The sequence below is a fragment of the Sus scrofa genome, chromosome 8 (genome assembly GCF_054392235.1).
Source record: "Sus scrofa isolate SSC_HxYL_T2T_F1_AM1 chromosome 8, Sscrofa_HxYL_maternal_Yorkshire_Landrace_v2.0, whole genome shotgun sequence".
Taxonomy (NCBI): Eukaryota; Metazoa; Chordata; class Mammalia; order Artiodactyla; family Suidae; genus Sus; species Sus scrofa.
The window spans coordinates 131,207,897-131,227,611 of NC_139390.1; the positions used below are offsets into that span (position 1 = coordinate 131,207,897).

General features: G+C 40.1%; 1 protein-coding gene and 1 long non-coding RNA gene across 39 annotated transcripts in view; both read right to left on the minus strand.

The window, feature by feature from the left end:
- BMPR1B (bone morphogenetic protein receptor type 1B) overlaps window positions 1-19,715 on the minus strand; it is a 500,524-nt gene that overhangs the window by 214,815 nt on the left and 265,994 nt on the right. For 28 of the 38 annotated variants that reach the window (XM_084970831.1, XM_084970830.1, XM_084970839.1 and 25 more), the window contains 1 exon segment: window positions 7,729-7,830. The exons of 1 other annotated variant lie outside the window; for it this stretch is intronic. The gene's annotated coding sequence lies outside the window, so the exon portion shown is untranslated. 38 annotated transcript variants of the gene reach the window in all.
- Window positions 2,057-3,374, minus strand: LOC146401050 (uncharacterized). The gene is made up of 2 exons (XR_014813384.1): window positions 3,145-3,374; window positions 2,057-2,325 (listed from the first exon to the last, which is right to left on the minus strand). It is a non-coding gene; the product is annotated as an uncharacterized LOC146401050 (long non-coding RNA).

Genomic DNA, 19,715 nt, shown 5'->3' on the forward strand with positions numbered 1-19,715 from the left:
CTATGAACGGAGTTTGTCTTGCCTTAAAACAGCAATTTATTCCTCACCGTTTTGGAGGCTAGACGTCTGAAATCCGCAGGCCATGCTCCCTGTGGAGGTCCTAGGCAAGAATCTGTGCCTGTTTCCTGCAGCTTCTGGTGGCTTCATCCCTCAAGTGTGTGCCTCCATCTTCACACACCTTTCTCTCTGTGCTGAGTCTTGTCCCTTTGCCTCTGTCTTAGAAGACATCCAGCCTGACTGATCGAGGGCCAGATCTTTTCCCCACAACACTAGACAACTGCCCCTTCTGCGGTATCCTTTGGAATGGAGAGGTCTGGCTGTTTGAATTTCCTAGTAATAGGGGAAAGTCAAAATTGAAGAGTGGAAGGGGAGTTCCTATCATGGCTCAGTGGAAACGAATCCAACTAGTGTCCATGAGGATGCAGGGTTGACCCCTGGCCTCACTCAGTGGGCTAAAGATCTGAAGGCCATGAGCTGTGGTGTAGGTTACAGATGAAGCCAGATCCCGCGTTGCTGTGGCTGTGGTAAAGGCCGGCCACTGTAGCTCTGATTTGACCCCTCACCCGGGAACCTCCACATGCCTTGGGAGGGACCCTAAAAAACAAACAACTGAACAGTAGAAGATGTGCTGATTGAGGACACTGCAGTGCCTTAGATCATAGCAGTTCTACAGGAGGCACAATATGTGGAGAAAGTATTCAGTATTTCCCTAGTGCCTAATCATTTTTACATTGTCCACAAAGTGCAAACATATCCTCAGTGTTACCAATAAGAGCATTTTATCTGCATGGACATACTCTATCCAACACCTACAACTCTAAGGCAAAAATTCTTAACACCTGCTTCTATGTGGAGTTGGACTATGAGGCTACAATTTAGTCTATCCAATAATGGCATGCCATACGGTGACAGCAATAGTTAAACTTGGTATCAGCTATAAGATGGCATTTAAACATGGTACCTGTTGCATATAACTACACTCTGCAAATAAGATGTTTCTACCATGATTATTTACAGCTGAAGGCAAACCCTACTTATCAGTATGGAAACAGCTTTGTTTAATTTACTGCCTACTGAGACTTGTTTATTTGGTTGATTAATAATAAGTAAACAAAGAATAGTTTCAATCTCAGTAGCATGAAACATAAATATTCAGAAGTTCTAAAGTTTAGTATCTTGACAAAAGTGTGATATACTCACAAAATTTCCTACATGTCCCCATTTACTTTCACTAAAAGCACTTTACAGATAGAAAAGACCTGATGTATTTTTTACTTTTTCATCAAAGCAGTCAAACATAGAGATTCTTCTCCTCCATTGTCATAGGCCATTTAGCTCTAAAATCTCTGAGAATTCAAACTCTTCCATTGTGTCTTCATGCAGCTGTAAAAATAAAATTATTCTGACTCCATTTAAATTCCTTCTTGCCCCAACATAAACATGCATGCCAAAGTATACAAGACGAAAAGAAAAATCCACTTATAAGTACCATTGCTGCACAAAAACCAATCCCAGTCCTCCCTCTTCTTCCTCCTGAAGCAACAACAGGCAGGTAAACCTCAAACTAGACTCCCTTTTCCATCTTTTCTGACTGACTTCCGGTCCTTCGCCTGTGCCGACAACGATGCAATCAGAGAACTCCTTTTACAGTTAATAGCCACGATACAAGGTAAGTGTGGAAACAGATTCTAAATCATTTGAAACGTTTTGGGCACAGCTGGCAGAGCACCTGTCAGATGTGGATGACTGATGTTGGAAACACAAAACAATGGAAGCAAAGGACTATTCATACAATTTTCCCCGCACCCTTTTCAGATATTTTAAATTTACTGAAAGACTCTGATGAGAAAGCAACAAACTAGAATTAGATTAGCATTTTATTTTTCTTCTTAAAAACAAGTAGCCACCCACTGAACATAAGCTCTGCACAAATGAACTGTTTCCATTTTTCACATATCTGAGACTGCTCAACAATTTCAGATATGCGAAAAACTCCTATAAAATTCTAACCTTCTTTGTTTATGCTGTCCATACCACCTGCTGGCTTTAACCATCATTTTTAATCTTTTCAAATGTCTAGTATATTTTACAGATAAAAGTGGAAAATCTATATAAAGAAAATATTACTTCTGTGAGTTCCCAATGTGGTTCAGCAGGTTATGAACCTGACTAAGATGCAGGTTCCATTCCTGGCCTCGCTCAGTAGGTTGAGGATCCAGCACTGCCGTGAGCTGTGGTGTAGGCTGCAGACAAGGCTCGGATTCTGTGTTGCTGCTGTGGATGTGGCCAGCAGCTGTAGCTTCGATTTGACCCCTAGCCTGGGAACTTCCATATGCTACAGATGTGACCCTAAAAAAAAAAAAAAGAAGGAAGGAAATCTTACTTTGAACTTTACTATCTTGAACTACTCAATGTTTATTCAAAGGTTAGTAACCGGCACTTTTTTCTTTTATCACCTATAGGAGAGCCAGGGTGCACATTTCACAACTAAAATCTATAAGGTGCATAAAGAAAGAACCAAGCTGAATTTCATAAGATATTTCACCAAACAGAACCAACAAAAAAACATGGTTTCGATCATTAAAGTTCCAACATCCAAATGACGTATCTGACTTTCTACCTCTGAGATCTCACTTCTAATCAATCAACAAGCATGTACTGCATCTTGCATGTATAACGCAACTACTATCACTACCTCTAAAGTCAGATCAACTTTTCTGTGGGGGCGGGGTGGGGGGCCCCCCCGCAGGAAAAAACAAAAGCAGAAAAAAAAATGAGTTAAAAAAAAATCTGTGCCAAAATCCAATCATTCCAGACCGAAAGTCTTAAAGAGGATTGTGAAAGTGAGAATGAACTTTAGTGGTGATTCTGGAGACCAACAGAGAACGAAGTAACAGAGCCTAGAAACATATTCAATTCAGCACAAAGGAGAGGAACGGGTTTGGTGCAATTACAGCGGCCTTAGTGCTAGCTAATGGCATGGTAGAGACGCTCTGAAGTGAGCAGTAATCTAAGTTGACTAGCACTTCAGCAGCCTCATGTTAAGTCAGCCTATACGTTCTGTACCATTCAGTGACATTTTTCCTCACATGTTCAACAACTGTGATAAAGACAAAAAAAAAAAAAAAAAAATCCTTTAAGAACTTAAAGCTCTGGTAAGACTACAGAAATTTTTATCACCAGGAACTATGGCATCTTGGAAAGATCATAATACGGCAGAAGGTCAAATTTATAATAAAGCAGATGTAAAAATTCACCAGACCCAGTGTCTAATTGCCTCCTGAACAATTTTTGCTTTGTTATTCCACAAGTGTTTGATTTTTACATCATGATTATAATAACCCCCCGTGCATTAATATGGTTGACTTAGTTCCTAGACCAAAAAAAGGGGGGGGGGGGGCGTAGTATTAGATTAATTTACAAGAACGCTGTGGCTAGATGACAAATGTTAGGTATCGGTTTGCTTTGGACCTCACTGTGACAAAGTTCACGGATTTTACAAACTTGACAATGTCGAGAAACTCATACTGCATTAGGCTGGGGAAACTTCCAAATGTGCAAGTACAATAGGCACTCGTGTTCACTTTCACATTGTGGTTTTTAAATTTTCATGACAAGTAATAACATCACAGACCACCATGTTGTCAAGAACCATTACTTTTACGTTGAAGAGTTTAGTTATTACCCTGGTTTTAAGTGCTCATTACTCCCTAATTATAAAAGCTGTAAAATCATCCTAGAGCAAAGGAGAAGCGTGGGGAAAACTTAAATTTGTAGTGGTAGCTCTTCTTGGCTCACAAACAAATTTCTCAATCTATTACTTTAAGCATCTGGTTCCATCAACACTTTTCTTCCCTTTTCTTTACCTTTTTAAAATTAATGCATAGCCGATTTATAATGTTGTGCCAATTTCTGCTATGCTGCAAAGCGACCCAGTCATACATATACATATATATTCCTTTTCTTCTATTATCTTCCATCATCATCACCAATTTTTTTTTTTTTTTTTTTTTTGTCTTTTTGCTATTTCTTTGGGCCGCTCCCACGGCATATGGAGGTTCCCAGGCTAGGGGTCCAATCGGAGCTGTAGCCGCCGGCCTATACCAGAGCCACAGCAACGCGGGGATCCGAGCCGCGTCTGCAACCTACACCACAGCTCACAGCAACGCCGGATCGTTAACCCACTGAACAAGGGCAGGGACTGAACCGCAACCTCATGGTTCCTAGTCGGATTCATTAACCACTGCGCCACGACGGGAACTCCCACCAATTTTCTTAATCCTTTTCTGAAAGTTAGTGATTTCCAATTTAGGATGTCAGAATCCTAAAAAAAATTATTCATCAAATAGGGGACACAGTGATTAAAAGTTGAGATTATGGAATCAGATTGTCTGGGCTCTTTGGCAAAATTCGAAAACCTCTTTTTGGCGTAGTTCCTCTTCCACATAGGGTTGAGGTAGAAAAAGGGTACTGTGCAAATTATAATGTGCCTTTTTAAAGAGGGTTTGGTATACGGCAAACGTGGCTATTATTTGCTTGTCTGTTGTTGCCTAAGAATTCACAGCATCTTGACGCTACTAATAGTTCCCTATGTTTGAAAGGCCATCAAAATTCATTACGTTCCAATCCTAAATTCCAAGGACCAAACAGGACCTTCTAAAAATCTGTGTGACTCTTGAAGTTCCTGTTGGGGCTCAACGGTAACGAGCCCAGCTAGTATCCTTGAGGATGCAGGTTGGATCCCTGGCTGAGTTCAGTGGGTTAAGGATCTGGTGTTGCCATGAGTTATAGTGTAGGTCCCAGACATGGCTCGGATCCCAAGTTGTTGTGCAGGCCGGCAGCCGCAGCTCATATTAGACCCCTAGCCTTGGAACTTCCATATGCTGCAGGTGTGGCCCTAAAAAGAAAAAAATCTACGTGACTCTGGACTGAGATACAGTATAGGTTCTTATTCCTGTTTTTCCCATTAGACTCCTACAAGTAAAAACTCTGTACCTCATCCTACAAAATGCACATTAGAAGACTAAGAAAGTGCAGAAGGGATGACCAGTTAGGGACCTCATGATCCAAGAGGAACAACATGACTTTGAGTCCCCTCAATTCTTTCGCCACCTGCCACCTCATACGTCCTACGCTGAGGCAGTGTCATCTTCATTGTCCTCAGGGAGCTAATACGCAAGTGAGAAATGTAGAGTCACATCCTGTAGCTATCAGTTTTAGCCTTTGTAGCCTGACTTAATTACTGGCTCAAAATTTGTGAAGCTTCTGCACATTCCTCCTGGTTTCGTCTTTTTTGTCCACCCAGGAAGATGGTTTATCTTCTATGAAGCAGTCATGCCCAATTCAATGTAAACCCTTTCTCACTGTTCACCTGAAAACTGATGAATTTGGCCGGCTTTTGTTCTTTATCTCTGGTTTTCGTTTTCCCTGTGAGGGTGAAGAGTGTTCTAGCCATAACATCCTTCATCCCATTAAATACTGTTTACAACTACTGTTTAGAACCCAGCCAAAGAGGGGGTCTTACCTCACCATCATTATAAGATCATGCCAGCTGTCAATCATTTCATTTTGTACTTGGGCATCTGCATTTAGGACTCATTCAGTCCAAATTTCACTATATATGGATTAATCTCTTACACATCCACCTCAACTTTCATTCACTGTTGTAATTTTTCCCTGTTTAATTTTCGGCCCTTTAAAAAATAAAAATATTCAAGATTTGCCTTTATAAAAAACCTAGGTAACTAAGATTTACTAAAAAAAATAAACTAGGCAAAACATGCACAGAAGGACTCACTGATCCAATCCTGTAACTTTGCTCAGGCCTCAGACCATGTTCCAGCCTCAACTCCCTCACTATCCCATGATACTTTTTTTAATCCCTCCTTAGGGCCGAGCCTGCAGCATATGGAAGTTCCCAGGCTAGGGGCAGACTCAGAGCTACAGCTGCCGGCCTATGCCACACCCAGAGCAACACAGGATCCAAGCCAAGTCTGTGACCTACACCACAGATCAGAGCAAATGCCAGATCCCACCCCACTGAGCAAGCCCAGGGATCGAACCTGCATCTTCGAGGACAGTAGTTGGATTTGCTTCCACTATGCCACAATGGGAACTCCCCCATGTTACTTTTATTTAGTCCAAGAAGCTTATCCCATACCTCAAACTTGATCTTTGCCCTCCTTCCCAAACTACCATGTGTATTATGTGTGTATGGATATATTAAACTTCTAAAAATATACTCATTCATTTGTATACTATGCTTTATCTTGTATTCCCTAATGATTTCGAGTATTTAATTCATGTCCACCAAATAAAATCATAAGCTCCTTGAAAACAGGAAGTAAATCATAATCTTATGATTTTTCTTCCACTATAAATAGCATGGTGCTAAAACAGCGAGCAGGTATTAGTTTATTCCTTCGGTGCATGACAACGGAATCACTGCTAGTTAATGCGTTGAGGGCTGGGGATCAAGAGGAAAGCAGCAGGCAGTGCCTGTCCAAAGTGGTGTCCCTAGCACTGTGAGGGAGCCCTGGCACCATTTACATTGAGAATCAAATCAGAGATGCAATCAAGGCATCATGGGAAGACAGACAGGAAGTGCCTAACCATGATGGGAAAGTGTCACCAAGAAGGGTGCCCTTTAAACAGAATCATGGAGAATATGTAAAAAACTGCCAAGCAAAGTAGTAGTAATGATACTCAAGAAAGAAGAAACACCAGGAGCAAAGGAAGAGAATCATGGATGGGTGAGCAAGCAGACACACTGAGGAACCACAGGAAATTCAAAGGCTGTAAGTGTAACTATAGAAAGGGCACTGACCAGAGACAAGCAAAGAGCGGCAGTAAAGATCTGATGAAGTCAAAGGGCCCAATGTGCTACAGGATGTAATCCTGGGAGCATTAGGGGCCACGGAAGAGCGAGAGGTAGGATCGGATATGCCTGAAACGGTGGACAGCTTGGAAAGGGGGAAGTGGGCAGATGTTTGGAAGCTATTTTAGAGTGTAACTGAGAAATGGTGAGGATTTGAGCTAAGAAATTCACGGAATGGAATCGGGTCATGGAACGTATGGGCACGGGTGAAAACAGACAGAAGAGAGGCGAGCCAAGGACAGACCATGCAGCGTCAACATTTAACAGGGATCTTCCCTGAAAGTTGAATCCCCTCTCGGCATGTGACTACATTAATTTTTTTTTTTTCTGTCGTTAAAACTGTAGTGCTCAGTGTATCAACAAGAAGAAACAGGTCAAGATCAACATTTTAAAGCCTCAACTGGAAACCCTGTTTATCTATCTACTGATCTTGGAATGTCTTTCAAACACGAAGTGTTCAGAGATAACAGAATTCCATCCTCCCTGCTCACTCCCAACCTGTCAAAGTGAAGGGACTGCAAACATACCTGTTCATCAGGTTCTCTTTTGAAAATGGGTACAAATAACATTCACTTGAAGGCAGTAAACAGAGTCTGCAGTCACTCTTTCGGTTTGGTCTCTGTATCATTTGACTTCTTGCCTTCACGAGCACCTCCTCTCACCTCTACATCAGATTTCAAATCACTGCTTTAACGCCTTAGCCAGTCTTTACCTGACCTGGTTAGATATATGGTGACCTGCCTGCATATAGCTTGACACACAGAATCATCTTGTATTTTTTTCCCTTAAAACCAATGATGTCATTACCATGAGGTGAACTATGGCAAGTCCTTCTTGCTTTAGATACCAACCAGATAAACAGGCTGCTGCTAACCGAAGCATACGACCTTCTGGATGATTTACGCACTGCACATCCACTTCAGAGGCGTTCACTCTCTGGGCCACCCTGAAACCTATAAAATAATAAACAGATCAATAACAGAAACAATTGCAGGACAGAAACTTCAACGCAAGGCTCACATTACATTTTCAGAAAAACAAAACACACATGAAACCGAAAACTCACCCCACGACTGGAGGCAACATAACGTGAGAAAGGTGACGCACTTCCCCTCAAATCATATGCCAAGATCTATGTATTGTGCTCATCCTATGAGCCTCTGAGCATCCATGCACTATGCCTATTCTGGCAAGTGTGTGAAATGTCACAGATTCCCTCCAGCAAAGCAACTACCAGCCACCAAACAAGAACGGCATCTACTTAAAGGCTACCATCTCATGGCTGAGTGCTCAGCTCTCACAGTGCCTCCCTGAAAAGTATTCTCAACACTTTGGCTAAAGGAGCATCTCACACATATTCCAGTCCCTCTCTAGCCTTTCACTTTGTTCCACTGTGTATATATAACAAGCAGACCTGTCTGGAGTTATGGTATTACGCTTTGTGTTTACATTGTATACGATTCTGGCTACTGGACTCTCAGCCTCAGCAGAGCTGGGGATCATCAGTCTTGCTGACCACCTTTTTAGCAGTGCCTAGAAGAGTTTTTGCCATGTGTTCAACAGCCATGGTTGAGAGTAGTTTTCAGGGAAGGACTCATTAGGCTTCCAAAGCTGTAAACTCCCCAAATATTAAAACACTACACTAAATAAAATCCCAACAGGAAAGGGTTATTTGGTACTTCTGCGAGTTCACAAAACTCAAAGAGGTGCATAATCTACACAGCGACAGCTAATATAAACATATTTTGTTTTTCATTTCAGCTTCTATCCAGAGCATTGTGAGAATTCAGTGGCATCAGATGTTAACTGTCTTTTAAGTATACTTAAACGAACATGAGGAAGGGAGAAAAGGAATATAAAGGAATTAAAACAAACAAAATTAATCTTCTTACTGATAGAACCTTAAATAATAGGCATGCATGCATAATGCACACACTTTTTCAAGTGTCATTCAAGCTTCAAGTTCCTATTTTTTTTCCCTATTGCTATGTGAGCATACGACATTGGAATAGGTACTACAGAAATTGTGGTCGTCTATCCAACAGGCCTTCTCTGGAAGTCATCAGCATAGTTGGATCAAAGAATGTGAGCGTTCTGCTTAGTACTACATAAAAAATGAGAGAAGAAACCCGACACAAAAAGGCACACAGAATCTTGGGATACCTTCCTTCCAACGCATGTTCCATTTTCAAAATCTACCTTCTAAAAGAACACAGCACTAATTGCATGTTCAGGTATAAAGCACACAAAAGTTGCCTTCTCTCTACTCTGGATCCCAGACTCTCTGTTCTGAAAGTATAGCCCATTGTATGTAATTCCCAGGTCAAGGGTGCAGTAGACAAATTAATTAGTCTATTAAGTCTCAGTCGTATCCTGGCACTGATGTTTAGGTTAGCACCTTCAGCAACAAGTTTCTAATGCTTAACTATGCTGCCATTTGTTCCTGAGAGAAATTAGGAATGAAGGGAAAAAAGCAAACAGGGCTGGGAAACGTTCCCACTGACCTAAAGGCAGAAACATGCACGTGAGTCAGGGGTAGACTGTTGTATTTAGGAAAGGGAGAAAAACTCCAGTTGAATAATTCTTGCTATTTTCAGTGATTAGGAGAAAAATAAATGGCTTCCTATCCAAGTGAAATTTAAATAGCATTTAACACTCTACAAAATCAACCTAAAAACAAGATGATAATTTGCACGAACTTAGCACTGAAGAGAAACCAATGATTTCATATGACAAATCTCTGAAGCATTTCATGGGAAGATAAATACTTGACTAAATATTTGTGGATGCTACAAAATGACTGAAACGAACCAAATCACGGGTTTGAAAAAAACAGACATGAGACACAAATACAAACACACAGCAGAGGTGGGCGGGCAGAACTATTGGTTATCTTTCACCTTTCAGCCATTCGCTACTGCGAGGTGGATCTCAAAGAACCACATACCAGACATAGTTTGAAACGGAACAATAAAAGCAAAAATTTGTTGATTAGCATACAGCACAACAGAATACCTCTGCCCTGTGTAGGAATTTTCTTTTAAAGTTTTCCTTTTATTCAGGGGGGTCATGGTACTGTGGAATGGCTGTATAGTATCAGCGACCCAGATGTAAGATATTAGGCTCTAAAAGCTGTCTTACGCCTATGAATTGGGGGTTGCGACTGTCTCAGGTATCTCTGAACACAGCGATGAGAAGTCAATGACTCAGTTTACAAGGACACTATCTGTTAGAGATAAAAATCCCTCCAGAATGCTGGATTCCTAAAAAAGCAGCCAGAATAACCATGTCTTTCACTTTCTCTCAAATATCCTATTTTCTGTGCTCTGTGAAAGCTTAGCTTCATCTAATACTCCCCAAACACAGTGCCATTAAATTGAGGATTGTTGAAATATAGTTACATTTTTTTCTTCAGGCAATAATCACATGTTTTGAAACAGAAAAGTAATCTGAAGTAGAGAGATCAGGTTTTTTTGTTTTGTTTGTTGTTTTTAAAGGCCACACCTGCAGCATAGGGAAGTTCCTGAGCCTGGGGGTCCAATCAGAGCTGCAGCTGCAGGCCTGTGCCACAGCCACATCAGATCCAAGCCTTATCTGTGACCTCTGCCGAAGTGCGCAGCAACACCAGAGCCTTAACCCACTAAGAGAAGCCAGGGATTAAACCCACATCCTCATGGATACTAGTTGGGTTCTTAACCTACAGAGCCACAATGAGAACTCCAAGATCATGGTTTAATATTATTTGTAATAGCAAAAGGCTGAAACAATGGAACTGTCCAACACTAAGAAGACATTTAATAATGTAAATACTGACACATATGCCCACATTTTAGGAATACCCATGGAATCAATATAATTACATAAAGTGAAATATGAGGAAATGACATTAAGAAGGATGATTATCTTTGTTGTGGGAGGATGGCAACGGGATGGGATTGGAGGACAGGGAAATCACAGGGTTAGATACAGAATACCATCTGTGAGCTTACAGGTGCTTATATTATTATGTTATTAAAGACAAATAGTTAAACATAGACATGAAAGCAGGCCATGCACAGACCAATGCTTAGAATGTATTAGGAACCCAGGATAATGATTCATTAAATTCTGGTGTCCCTCAGGTTCAAAAAGAATAAGAAAATCCTTATGCGACATTCAAAATTAACTTTAGGTTAAAAAAAGAAGATATTTACATAAATGAGACACTAAGCAGTCATTCAATGTCATACTTTCAAGGAAAATTTAATGGGACAGAACCTCCCTAGATTACGGCAAGCACACCATGAAGAACCATTAAATAAAGGAAATACAAACGTATTTTACAAAACCTATACAAAAACCATATGCCTAGTTTGATTCCAATTTTAAGATATATGGACATTATATAAAATTATTATACATCTATCTTTTGCATATAATATGCACAGTCATACAAAAAAAGACACAACACAATGTTCACAGAGGTTATCTTCGGGTAGGAGAACTAAACACAATTCTAATTATGAACACATATCGCTTTTATAATTAGAAACAAAGCTACCGTAGCTACGATGACAGTTTTGGCCAAGTGGAATTGCTGTTCCTGAAGATAACGTTCCTTGTATAAGTCAGCAGTGGGACAAAGGATGAGTCAGACCTTTCCGAGTGCCGTTCTCCTCCGCCACTTCCCCAGGTCCCCAACTCCACCCAAGGCCACTCCTCTTGATAACCTACCAGCTATCTCTGCCCCATGTATAATTAATCCCTGTTCTTAAACTGTTTCCTCTTAGGATGTGTATTAATAAAATGTCTGCTTATCTGTGAGATGTGTTGTTCAAATGCTCAGTATTTCTTTATCTATGGCCTTGGAATTTCTTCGCTGAGCCAAAAAATGGGTGCGTGTATGTATATGTGTGTGTATTTGACAAACTCATCTATTTATGATAAACTACGAAAACGAAACCTGCCTCACATATGGCAATGGATATTTTTACAAGCGCTGCTGGAAAAAATCCCATCCTTCAAACTGACAGTTACAGTTCTCCCCCCCAAAAAATGCCATTTTCAAAGTGAATTTTTAAATAGTACTTTAAGCTAACACTGCCAACTTTTTAAAGTGTTTAAAAAGATGCCGTTACTTCCATGATTCGGCTTAAGACATAGTGACTTTATGAGCAAAGTTCATGCCAACCTATTTCTCATAGACACATTTTTATACCATCATCTATGTCACCTATAAGCATCTCCTTGTGTAGGTTTCCTCCCATTATTATGAAATTAAAGCAAAGAGCACTCCTTTGCGCTCTGTTTGTGTGGTTGCTATGGCAGTGACCTGATTTTGCACCTCGGATAACCCTATTTGGGGCAGGGGAGAGAAATAAGAAAAAAGAATGGGAGGATAAGTTAGGGCACCGGTCAGCACCTTTAAACATTTACCTTTTTCTCTTGGAACTGCCTTTGGCCAAAATCTATAAAACTCTGACCTGACCCTTCAGCTTCCTGGCAGAAAGTACTCAGCCTTATGATGTGAACACCATGAAACTGGCAAGATCAGAAACTCTTTCTCCTGCTCTTCAGAAGCATTAAAATTCTGTTTCTCTCACCATCCCTAAAATTTCCACCTCCAGCTCCCCCCAAACCTCGTCAGGCCCTGGTTCACAGGTTCTAAAGATCAGACCCATGGAAACACCACATGGTGACTAAAAGTCTTTGATGGAAAACAGATGAGACAGGACACACTGCTGGCCTGGTGCTTTTGAACGCACGGCTCTCAGTCACCGTCTCGGAGGACGTTGCTGACACATGGAAAGAGCGGTTAATGAAAGAAATGCTGCATGTTTCCTCTTCTCATGGGTTTTCTCAGTTGTCAACAGGGTGACTTCCTTGAATATTTTCATCACGTGAACCAACAGTCTGGGGTATTTTTCAAGTGTTTTTCCCCCTTCACTAATACCCTTGACAAAGAAAAGGCAGCAGAAGAGAGAGAAAAGCAGCAGATACGACTGAAGAGGAAGGCGCGAGAAGGGCCACAGAACTTCACGGATGGCCTGCCCACCTGCTCCTCAGCTTCCCCACAGGGCTGCTCCTGAGACACCCCTCGGAATTCTAGAGCCCCGAGGGACATGATCTGAAAACCAATGAAACAGATCCTGCTCCTGCAGTCACGGAGTTAAGTCACAGTGTTGCCTGTTCTAGGCAACATAAGAATCCATAATGCACACCCTTTACAACTTTAAAGTCCGAAGGGGGCACTCTTTTTTTTCAACAATATTTTACTTCATGATTATGAGGAAAATTATGCTCTGATGGCCTTTTTAAATCTGGGGGATCAAAAAAGTAACAGGCCCGGGTTCTTAAAAATGCATCATGTCCTCTTAAATTGTTGTAGAGAAAAAAAAAAAAACAAAACTGTAGTTCTTGTAATTAGTGAGTTAACCACAGAGCATAAAGTCATGTGAAATCTCCTTAGATAATAGCAATTGCTGCAGTAGTTGTAGAAAGGGAAAGAAAAATAAGCTATGATCCCCATGCCTCCTAGCTAGCCAAGTAAGCTGTCTAGAAACTTAATACATCCTGCCTCACTTGGGTTGAGTCCTCATAAAACTGACAAAACAAAAGACTGGGTAAAGTTTTAAAGAGTCAATAAAAACGTTTTTTTAAGTACGCTGAATACCTTAAGTGTTACAATGAGACCACACTTCAAAGAAACACAGTTGAATGCCATGAAAATTTGTTTAATTCTATTATATGTCCTCAAGAGACAGTCTCTTGAGATATTAGCATTTAATTACTTCCTACTCGAAAACATGACTTTTAATAGCGCATACCACACTATTCTGTAACTGTCTGTCAATGATTTTACTTTTTAATTATTTGTACTTGTAAAAATTCTCACGAGGCACTGAGGTACTTGAGAGGAGAATGTACGTTTTCTTGACCCTGACTTGATTACTAATTAAATCATTCAACATTCTTATTACCTATCTACTAGCTATATGCTAAATACTTATAATAAATACATGGGGTAAAAAAAAAGCCACAGACCCTATCCATCGACACTAAAAAAAAAAAAAAAAAAAAAAAAAAAAGTTTAACAAATAATGAGAAAACAAATGACGGGCACGCATTTTCTTAGAGTTGACCACTGTGTGCCAGAGGAGCACAAGAAAGGGAGAGAGGGCTCACCTGGAAGAGAAGGGAACCAGGCAAAGCTGAGCTCCAGTGGAACAGGTTCTGAATACTGGTGGGATTAACCCCAGAACATATGATGAAATATCAGATGCAAAGATGTAAGGAGTATCTTATATTCAAGAGTCTCATATGGCATAGTGAGGGTTTTGTACTGTAGTTTGAGGAATCACTCAAGAACACCTTTTAGAAAAGTCACTTTGATGATAAAACATGCACAAGAATGTAAGAAGCAAAACTGGTTGCAGGGAGACCAGTTAAGAGATAGTTACAGCGATTCAGGTGAGAAATGATGGTGTCCTCAATTAAAGCCACAGCAATCAAAATAGAGAATGGCCAACCTGCAAAGGGACACAGAAGCAGCAGCACCAACACTAAGTAAGAGTACATCATTTTGAAAAGGGACCACCTAAGTGTCAAATGATCCTGAGGTACAACAAAAGAACTAAAAAGGAGCCAACATATTTTGCAATGAAAGAGGTAACCCATGACCTTTACAAAGACAGGTTCAGGGAGTTCCCGTTGTGGCTCAGGAGAAACGAATCCAACTAGTATCCATGAAGATGGGGGTTTCATCCCCAGCCTTGCCCAGTGGGTTAAGGATCCGGCATTGCCTTGCACTATGGTGTAGGTTGTAGACGTGGCTCGGCTCTTGCATTGCTGTGGCTGTGGCATGGTCTGGCAGCTGTAGCTGGGATTCGACCCCCTAGACCTGGGAACTTCCATAAGCCAAAAAAAAAAAAAAAAAAAAAAAAAAAAAAAAAAAAAAGAAAAAAAAAAGGTTCAATAGTGAGATGACAGAGTGATACAAAAGTTATTGAAGAGTAAATACAGTGTGGAAACAAAAAAACTGCATAGCTCCTGAAACATATGAAATGTTCCAGCAGTTCCTAATTTATACTTACCTGCTGCATGTCACTGGTCCAAGTTCTTAAAATATACGACAGTTCCCTAAAACAATACCAAACAGATATTTAATGATAGCTTGACCATGGTGGGAAGTAGAGAAAGGCTCTAGAACACTCCCTGCATTACCTGGGAATCTCTTAAACCATTACCTTAGCCAAGCTTCATGCTCCTCAGTCTAAGGAAGCTGGAATTGTTACGAGGTATTGGCTTGGGTTGATTTTAAGTGTCTATGTTATGAAAACTATTTGATAAATTGTGTCATAAGTAATTTTGTTTTTTAATGAATCTTAAGGGAATAAATACAACTACTTTACTTCTATCTAAACATTTAGGTAATATGAGCATATCTTTTTATTGCATTTTGCTTTATTGAGCTTTGCAGGTAATTTTTTATCAAATGAATGTGGCAACCCTGCATTAAGCAAGTCTATCAGCACCATGTCTCCAGCAGCATTTGCTTACTTCATTTTATAATTCTGGCAATTCTGTGTCACGGTCTGGCAATTTTTGCAATATTTCAAACTTTTTCATTATTATTAAACTTGTTACAGTGCTCTGTGATCTTTGATGTTACTGTTCTAATTGTCTGGAGGCCCTATGAACCATGCCCATATGAGACGGCAAACTTAATCAGTGCTTTATGTGTTCTGAATACCCACTGACTGGCCATTCTCCCATTACTCTCCCTTTCTTTAGGTCTCCCTATTCTCTGAGACACCACAGTATTGAAATCAGGCCAATTAATAACCCTACAATGGCCTCTAAGTGGTCAAGTGAAAGAAAGAGTTGCAAGTCTTTCACTTTAAATCAAAAGCCAAAAATCCTTAAGCTTGGTAAAGAAGCCATGTTGAAAGCCAAGACAGGCAGAAATCTAAGTCTCTCGTGCCAAAGAGCCAAGAGTTGTGAATGCAAAGGAAAAGTTTTTGTGGGAAATTAAAACGGCTACTCCAGTGAACACACACATGATAAGAAAACAAAACAGTCTTATTTATGACATGGAGAAAGTTTCAGTGGTCTGAATAAAAGATCAAACCAGCCACAACATTCCCTTAAGCCAAAACCTAATCCAGAGCAAGGCCTTAAGTCTCTTCAATTCCCTGAATCCAGAGAGAAGGGAGGAAGCTGCCGAAAACAAGATGAAGCTGGCAGAGGTTGGTTCAGGAGGTTTAAGGAAAGAAAACCATTTTCATCATATACACGTGCAAGATAGAAGCAGCCAGTGCTGATGTGGAAGCTAAGGCAGGTTTATTCAGAACATCTTGCTAAGATAGTTCACGCAAGTGGTTACACAAAACAGCAGGGTTTCAATGTAAACACAGCAGCCTTCTATTGGAAGAAGATGCCATCAAGGACTTTCGCAGCCAGAGAGACGTCAAGGCCTGGCTTTGAGGTGTCCAAGAATAGGCTGACTCTCTTGGTGGGGCCAGTGCAGCTGGTGACTTTAAGTTGAAGCCAATACACATTCACCCTTCCAAAAATCCTGGGATCTTAAGAATTACAATCTTGGCTAAATCTATTCTGTCTATACTCCATAAATGAATACACAGCCCAGATGACAGCACAAAGTTTACAGCATGGTTTACTGAATGTCTTAAGGCCACCGTTGAGACCTACCACTCAGAAAAAAAATATTACTTTCAAAATAGAACTGCTCACTGACATTGCACCTGGTCATTCAAGAGCTCTGATGGAGTCGGGCTAGATTCATGTCGTTTTCATCCCTGCTAACGCAACATCCATTCTGCAGCCCCTGGATCACTGACTGTTGACTTTCAATTCTTATTGAAGAATAATATTTCATAAGGCTAAAGCTGCCGCACATAGTCATTCCTCTGACGGATCTGGACACTGTCAACTGAAAACCTTCTGGAAAGGATTCATCATTCCAGATGCCATTAAGAACCTTTGTGATTCATGGGAAGAGGTCAACATGGTAACACTGACAGGAGTTTGAAAGAAGTTGATTCCATTCTTGGTGGATGAGTCTGAGGGATTCAAGACTACAGTGGAGGGAGGAACTGCAGATGTGGTAGAAATACCCAGGAATGAGAATGTGAAGTGGATCCTGAGGATAAGACTAAATGCTGCAATCTCAGGATAAATCTTCAATGGATGAGGAGATCCTTCTTATGGATAAGCAAAGAAACTGGTTTCTTGAGACAGAATCTATTCTTGGTGAAGATGTTGTGAAGACTGTTGAACCAAGGATTTAGGACATTATGTAAACTTATTTGATAAAGCAGTGCAGAGTTTGAGAGGACTGACCTCAAATTTGAAAGAAGTTTTCCTGTAGGTAAAGTGCATTACATGCTACAGAGAAATTACTCATGAAAAGAAGAATCCGTGTGGCAAACTTCCTTGTTCTCTTATTTTAAGAAATTGCCAGACATCCCAACCTTTAGCAACTACTGCCTTTGAATCAGTCAGGAGACATCAACACCAAGGCAAAACCCTTCGCCAGCAAAAAGATCACAACTCACTGCGGGGTCAGATGATGGTTAGCATGTTTTAGTGATAAATCATTTTTTAACTAAGGTACATACTGTGTTTTTCAGACATAATGCTAGTAGTGTATGCTTAACTAACTGCAGTATAATGTAAAAAACATATATGCACTGGGAAAAGAAAAAAAATCATGTAACTCACTTTTTTGCACTATTTCACTTTACTGCAGTAGTGTGGACATGAACTTGCACTATTTTTAAGATACACCCATATGCCAAGTGTAAAACATAGAATATACTAATATAGTCTCAAACGATATCATGCCATAGATTCTGCGTCAAGAAAGTTACCCCAGCTCATCGTTCAATTAATTATTAAATATTAATGACTGTACAGGCAATACCTCTTGTACGTTCACTTGTCTCCTCACATCACCTATTAAACATTTTAATGAGGTCTAAGAGCTTCTAAGAATTTCAGAATTGCATGTTACTGTTGGTAAATAACATGGGTAAATAAAAGCGCTTGTAAAGATAAAAGCAGGTAACATATCTAGTATGAGCAAAAGTTCAAACAGCAAAAGCAAGGACCCTATTTTACACATATTCCTAAATATGTTTTAATACCTACAGCAAAAAGAAAGCAGTGCCTGAATGTGGGCAACATGGGTGAAAGAGGTCACCAACGTGGTGATGGATGGTAACCAGACCTGTGATGGTGGTCACCTTGCAATGCACACAGATCTCAAATGATAAAGCTGTACACCTGAAATGTACACAGTAAAAAAAAAAAAAAGACCTAGCCCACCATTTATTTCCATAGTATCTGACCCAACGATATTCTCCTTTTGTTTTATCATAGAACTTCTTAAAAAAATATAAATCAGGTCTTTCATTCACTCCATGTGCATGACAACACAGCAAGAGGTGGGCCCCACCTAGTGTTGTCACCGAAGAATCCATCAGATACTAGACTGCAGTCTCAACTCTGAATTGTTTTCACTTTACCAAGATTAAAATGTGAATGGTCTGTGCAGAGCAGCACTATTTACAAGAGCCAAGACATGGAATCAACTTACGTGTCCAACAGATGAAGGGATAAAGAAGATGTGGTGTGCATACACCCCCCCCCCCCATACATACAAACAATGGACTACTAATCCTCCATAGAAAAGACTGAAATAATGCTATTTGCAGCAACATGGAAAGACTTAAAGATGACCACATTAAGTGAAATAAGTCAGCAAGATAAATACCTTCGGATATCACTTATATGTGGAATCTAAAAGAGTGATACAAATGAACTTGTTTACAAAACAGAAAAAGATTCACAGACATGGAAAGCAAACTTACGGTTACCAAAAGGGAAAGGGGGTGAGAGGGATAAATTAGGAGTGTGAGATTAACAGAGACCCACTACTATATACAAACAGATAACCAACAGGATTCTACTGTATGGCACAGGGAACATATTCAATATCCCATAATAACCTATAATGAAAAAGAATCTGCATAAGAATACATATATATATATATATCACTTTGCTATACAACAGCAACAAATTTTAAATCAACGAATTCAAAAAATTTAAAGATTAAAAAATAAAAAGATATGAAAAGTATGTCATTAGTCTGGCAACATGCACAATATAAGTCTCTGCATATAACACCAAATGTAAGAAATTTATAAAAGAATTTCATATACAAATTAGAGTGACTTGCAGGTACTGATAGAAAAATAAAACACTCATGGGCATTTAATCATCAGATGAGCCTTCTCCTGCCAGAGCTGTGGAAACAACACATGTGAAGTCCATTTTATCTAATTCATATGTTTTCTCCCCACAAAGAGCGCCTTCTTTGACTCCCCAACTTCTATTAACAAAATAACCAACATTCCAGAGATACTCAGGCTCCAAACCTTGGACTTATCCCTAACACCGGTCTCCCTCGTCCTCTACATCCAAATATTTGCTAAACTCAATGGGTTCCACATACTCAGTATGTCAGGAATTTGTCTCTTTCCATGACTTCTGCCACGATGCAGTTCTGCTTTTTACTATCTGCGCAACTTCCGAACACATTCCAGTTCTTCTTAAGCGGAGTTCCACCTGCTCTGCACAAAGCCCAGTTCCAAGTGACTTTTTCAGCCCTGAGTGGTTCCCCTCTACCCAGAGAATTAAGTGAACACGCCTTGGCCTGGCATTTCAGATCCATTGCATGGCATTTGTGTGTGTGTGGGTTTTTTGGGTTTTTTTTGTTTTGTTTTTTGTTTTTTTAATGGACAACCTCTTTCAGACTTATCCTTCTGCAATTTC